Here is a 6,658-nt window from a genome sequence, read left to right on the forward strand (position 1 = left end):
TGTGGACAATGGCGTCAGTCTGTAAAGAACTGAGTTATGCATGGACATGTAACTTGCCCATGTGACTCCAAAACTCCTTCTTGTAGCTGCAATTCTACCCAGGGGGGAGAGGGGTTTCCACCCCCAAGAGAGAGACTATATAAGCCCCTGGGAAACCCCTCCATTTTGTCTTCAGCTGGCTCAAGAGATAGCCTCTCCACCCCAAAGGATGCCTGTAAGAAACTGGAACAAAGGCCAGTAACTATAGGGGCATGAGTGATTGCTGAACCAGGACTAGAAGAGGCTAGTCTGTCAAAGAAGCTTATTGGAACATCTCTGAGGGTGAGATTTACCTACATTTAGTTTCCTACTGTATTAGCCTTAGACTTGTGTGTCTTGTTTTATTTTGTTTGGTAATTTACTTTGTTCTGTCTGTTATTACTTGGAACCACTTAAATCCTATTTTTTTTGTATTTAAGAAAATCACTTTTTACTTATTATTTAACCCAGCATAAGTATTAATACCTGGGGGGGGGGGGGGGGGCAAACAACTGTGCATCTCTCTCTCTATCAGTGTTGTAGAGGGCGAACAATTTGAGTTTACTCTATATAAGCTTTATACAGGGTAAAATGGATTTATTTCGGGTTTGGACCCCATTGGGAGCTGGGTATCAGTGCTGGAGACAGGAGCACTTCTTAAGCTGTTTTCAGTTAAGCCTGCAGCTTGTGGGGGATGTGGTTCAGACTTGGATCTGTGTTTGCAGCAGGCAAGCGTGTCTGGCTCAAACAAGGCAAGGTACTGAAGTCCCAAGCTGGCAGGGAAAACCGGCTCAGAGGTAGTCTAGGCACATCAGGTGGCAGTCCCAAAGGGGTTTTGGTGATCCAACCCGTCGCAGCGTGCACATACAAAATCTGTGGGTGACCCCAAGCTGGTGGGGCGGAGGGGTTTGGAAGCACTTTGCAGGACAGGATTAGAATTCAAAACAATCGTGACGCAGAGAATTGGTTTGAAATCTATAAGATGAAATTCAATCAAGACAAGTTCAAAGTACTATACTTAGGAAGGAAAAATCAAATGTACAGCTACAAAATGGGGAGTAACTGGCTAGGTGACAGTACTGCTGGAAAAGGTCTGGGGGATTATAGTGAATCGCAAATGGAATGAGTTAATGTAATGCAGTTGTGACAAAACTAATATTCTGGAGTGTATTAACATGAGTGACACAGGTAAGACATGGAAGATAATTGTCCTACTCTACTCACCACTGGTGAGGCTGAAGTACAGTGTCCAATTCTTGACGCCACACTTTAGGAAAGATGTGGACAAACTGGAGAGAGTCCACTGGAGAGCAACAAAAATGATAAATTTAGAAAACCTGACCTATGAGGAAAGATTTTAGAAAAACTGGACCTCTTTAGTCTTGAGAAAAGAAGACTTGGGAGGGGGGGGACCCAAAAACAGCCTTCAAATATGTTAAGGGCTATTATAAAGGTGATCAGTTGTTTTCCATGTCCACTGAAGGTAGGACCACAAGTAATGGGCTTAATCTGCAGCAATGAGATTTAGGTTAGATATTAGGAAAAACTTTCCAGCTATAAGGATAGTTAAGCTGTGGAATAGGCCTCCAAGGGAGGTTGTGGAATCCTCATTACTGGAGGATTTTAAAAACTGGTTGGATTAACACCCATCAGGGATGTTCTAGGTTCACTTGGTGCTGCATCAGCCTGTGTGGCTGGAATTTGATAACCTCTCAAGGTCCCTTTTAGCTCTACATTTCTATGATTCTGAGAATCTGTTCCCTTATATCTGAGCACATGAAACTCCCTGGATTTTGGATGTAGTTGTAATGAAAGCTACCAGCTCCATTATCATTCTGACAGTTACAGCTATCAGATCTCATTGATTTTGTTTCTTTGAGAAACTAGTGTTTACGGATTCCTTCTGTGAGGCTTAACTGGACAAGAAGTCACTTCTAAAGCCTGTTTGCAGTACTGAAAACAAAGACACAAGGGGCCGTATGATCCTGTGATTTGTGCACCAAGAAGCTTTGTAACTTGTTGCAAAAGTGGCCTCATGATTGACATTCATGTCAAAGGCATCTAACTGATATGCTACCATATCAGCTTGTCACACAAAAATAGTCCCCTGTTTCAGATCTTTTATGGATCTTCAAACTTTAAAAGAGAGTTATAGTCTGACATGTAAGGCTGGATTCTCTACTCCAGATTTGGACAAATTAGGAGGTGCCACAGAGCCTAGAAAGAATTGTGTCATGACAGGGGAACCTTCCTGTTGGCCAGAATGTACCAGCTTCAGGTCCTGTGTCTGCCCCAGCCAATCCATCCATTAGCATAGGAGACAGGAAGTGGGTATAGTGGAGCTTTGCTATGCCACACTTATCCTTCACTAGCGAAGAGCCCATTAAGAACCTGGAATCCGTGGCACAAATTAGAGCTGCACAGAAGCAGTACGGATTTTTATCAGAGCCAGGACTGACCTGAGAATCAAGGTGCTAGAAGTCTTCTGATACCGGCCTCTGACCTCTCCTGTGCCACCCAGAGTTCAGATGCAAGACAGAATTGAGCCTATAGGAGGAGTCAGCGTCAATTCAAGTCCTACATGTGCTGTGTTGGCAATATATAAATTTTCACAGAAAAGTGAGAGGAGCACTAACTTGCTGTCAACAGAAATCTGCCTCTCAATTTGGCCAATAGAAATAATTTTGTTGATTTCTGCATATACCTGGGCATAATACAAATGGTCAGGTAGGGAGGTGGCCTTCACCTGAGACTGTGATAGATGTAGGCAAGCTTGAACTTCCTCATGTCCTGGCCTGTACTACAGACCTATTACTAATTACATGTAAATGCACCATTCTCATTTTCCTCAACTGCAGAGGGGGGGCTTGATTCTCCACTGCCCTGCACCTGGTGCAGATGTTTATCCCTGTGCAAAGTGGTATGAAATGCTGCCCATCAAAATGGTAGCTTTCCATGGTTGTTTCTGGTCTTGCTTGCTGCTGGTTCTTCTAAGCTATACTCTCTCAAAGAGCAGGGCATGTTACATATTAATGTATGCAACTACTTTTGATAGTTTGCTTTTTGTGGATTTAGCTTTCTCCATACCTTCTTACGACAACGGGGATAATAGAATCATAGAAATGTAGGACCGGAAGGGATCTTGATAGGCCATCTACCCAGTCTTCTGCCCTGAGGCAGGACTAATTACTATTTAGATCATCTCTGACTGGTGTTTGTCTAACCTCCAGTTTGTCCACATCTTTCCCAAAGTGTGGTGCCCATAACTGGGCACAATACTTCTGTTGAGGCCTTCTCAGTGCTGAGTAGAGTGGAAACATTACTACTTTTGTCTTGCTTACAACATGCTTGCTAATTCATCCCAGAATGAGGTTTGCTGCTTTTTTTTCTTTTTTCTTTAAAGAATATTACATTGCTGACTCATACTTAGTTTGTGATCCCCTATAACCCCTAGGTCCTTTTCTACAGTACTCCTTCCTACGCAGTCATTTCCGATTTTGTATTTGTGCCTACCAGTTCTCTGAGGTTGCTGAAGTCCACCTTCTTGAAGTCTTTTGTCCTTATTCTGCTGTTTCCCCTCCTACCAGTACTTAGAATCATGAACTCGGTCATTTCATGATCACTTTCATCCAAGCTGCCTTCCTCCTTCAAATTCTCAACCTAATTCTCAGTTTTCATGTGGTGTAATGTAATGAAGAATCAGGCAGCTGAAAGCTCCAGTCTGAAGCCAGGAACCTCTGGGAAAGAAAGACAAGATCGTGTCCATTTAACCAAAATGCTTGGAGTTTGGTTTTACTTTATAGACTGAATTCTTTTGGGGTTAAAAGTGCCTTGCAGTGTTTCTCAAACTTTTGTATTGGTGACCCCTTTCACACTGCAAATATGAGTGCGATTTTCTCCCCCCCCCCCCCCCCCATAAATTAAAAACCCTTTTTTGTATTTAACGCTGTTATAAATGCTGGAGGCAAAGCAGGGCTTGGGCGGTGGAGGCTGACAGCTCGTGACCCCCCCCCCATGTAATAACCTTGTGACCCCCTGAGGGGCCACAACCCCCAGTTTGAGAACCCCTGGCCTAGCACCTAGTGCATGCTGCCATTATCTAATTAATAAAAATAATAATTAGTTATGCTCAATGATTATTTGAATTCAGGTTTCCATTTGTGCTGTGTGGGTATCTTCTTTCACTTGTACTGATGGGGGGGGGGGAGAGGAAAGGAGGGGCTTTTTTATTGTAGAGAGCAGCTTGAAAATGACTTTCTGTATTTTCACACGGAGGGAAAAAATGTCACACTTATTTTGAGGTTGAGTTGGATTCGGGAAAAGAATTGAGTACCTCCTGGGAGTACTGATTAGAGCCAATTATAACTTGATTGACTTACTTTGGCAATCAAATTGAGCTGGGAAATTTAAAATGCCTAGCAGAACCCTGTATCCTCACAAGGTGGGGATTTTGCTTACAGGCACATATTTGATTGGGGAAGCTCACTCTTTTATGGATCTGGTGATGAATTGGATGTAACAATCAGCAGGGGCTTGCCTAAATTAATCCTTTTACTATAACTGAATTACATTCTGCATCAAACTCACTTCTGTTTAGGGGAATATTTAACTCTTCCGTGAAGTAAACAAAGGGAATTTGTAGTAGGAGTAGATACATTCCTATACAGTGCCTGTTGTGTTGTCCTTAAGTGGTTCAGTTAACCCATGACACCCATGCATAGCTTGCATCTTTATCTGGGGAGAAGAGGATAGTTGCATGTGCACATCACGTGCGGAGATCGCCTCTAATTAATGATGTAAGGAAAGCTTTGCTGATATTGAGCATATAGTAAATGTTAGATGCTGGAGCTTATTTCTCTAAAGTGAATTACTTAGACTGTGACAAGCAAGACAGATCCAACTGCTAATTTAATGTGCATATTGTTACAAGGAAATGTGGGAAAATATCTTGGAGGGGAGGGGACTAGCATATCTATATAAATTTGCACTACCCTCACCAGGAATTTATAGGGCTTTACAGCCAAGTAACTGCTGTGAGGTATTCTCCCACTCTATTAGGGAGAGCAAGGTTAAGTGAATTGCTCAAGTTCATGTGGCTGCAGCAGCAGCAGGAATAGAACCCAGACCTCTCACTATCCTGGGCTTGAACTACATGCCCACAGTGTCAGTCGGTTGTACTACACATGTTAAGAAAGAAATCATTGTGCACAGAGGTGGCCATATTCCCCTACTCTGCTTCACAACATGTGATCATACAGCATTATATTTCACATTTCTGTAATACCTAATTATGCCTCACTAATACCTCTGGGTGGGATATGCAGGAATCATTCCACCCACTGCTGAAATGTAGCCAATGCTGGCGTGAAATACAAGAGCTGCTTAGCAGCATACTAATTGGCATTACAAAACACTCTAGTACAGGAACTGAAGAATACCATATCCAATTGAAATGGTAGAGAGGAATTCAGGTAGGCAGGATGAAATTATCCATGATGGAATTTGGTCAGGGTGAAGTTATACTCTACAAAACGTGCTATGGGATCTTGAATCAGAAGTGCCCAGACTTCAGTTTACATACAAAAGATGTCACTTCCAGGAACAGAATATCCTCCCACACCAGGCTGACATCTTTGATTCAGACCGAACTCTTCTGAAGAGAAGGGTCTGTAAATGGTGACCTTGTATGATGAATGCACTTCAGAAAATAAATCAGGAAATTTTCACAGTGTTCACCCTTAACTCTGCTCTTTAAAAAAAATATTTTAGGGGTCAAAATTAGATCCTATATTCATATAATTTGAACTCTTTAATACCCCCAACAGCATCGGGGTGGTTTTTGGATGTCTTCTATACAAATACTGAACTGACCTTTATCCTGAATAGCTTGTCAGGCCTGAACTGCTCATAGCACAAGTAAAATGTCTTCAAGCCAGAGCTAGACTTTAGTTCTTGCACTATATTAAATTTTAAGTTCTATTTAACTACTGTGAAGTTCAGGTTCTCATTCTGACCCCAAAAGCAATGGTTAAAAAGGTCAGAGTTAAGGCAAAACATCATGAACATATCCTACAAGATCACCCTGTGGAGACTCTTCTGTTATACAGACTATACATGTATAGTCATGCTCCTCACACTGCAGTCCCAAGGCTGACGACTAAAGCTCTGTAATATGCTGCTGATTAACAAAATCATTCAATTTCTGCTGCAGAAAGTAAATTCTGAAAGTGGCGCTTGAGCTGAGTGTGAGATGCATGACTACAATTTGGTATCCCAACTGTCTGGCATAGTCTTCTGTGCAAATGAACAATTCCCCTCCTTAGGAAACATGATGAAGGGGAAAACGTAACAGCAAGTCAATAAGCGATGTATTGAAATGTGATGACTAGAAAGTTGCATTTACTTCATACAAAAAATACTGGCGGATGAATGGATTTAGGCTTTCTAAACATTAACCAATTTCTCCTCCTCCTCTTGCAGATGCAGATTATATGGTGCATTGGTAGCACACTCCAAACTTTTTCATACCAGTTTCATCTCTCTGTGGAAGTCAGTGTTTTGTTTTTTGTGTTGTGTGTTTTTTGTGTGTGTGGCTTTTTTTTTTTTTTTTTTTTTTTTTTTTTTTTTTTTTTTTTTTTTT

Source organism: Terrapene carolina, unplaced genomic scaffold (assembly GCF_002925995.2).
Source record: "Terrapene carolina triunguis isolate 2854851 unplaced genomic scaffold, T_m_triunguis-2.0 Scaffold130, whole genome shotgun sequence".
Lineage (NCBI taxonomy): Eukaryota > Metazoa > Chordata > Testudines > Emydidae > Terrapene > Terrapene triunguis.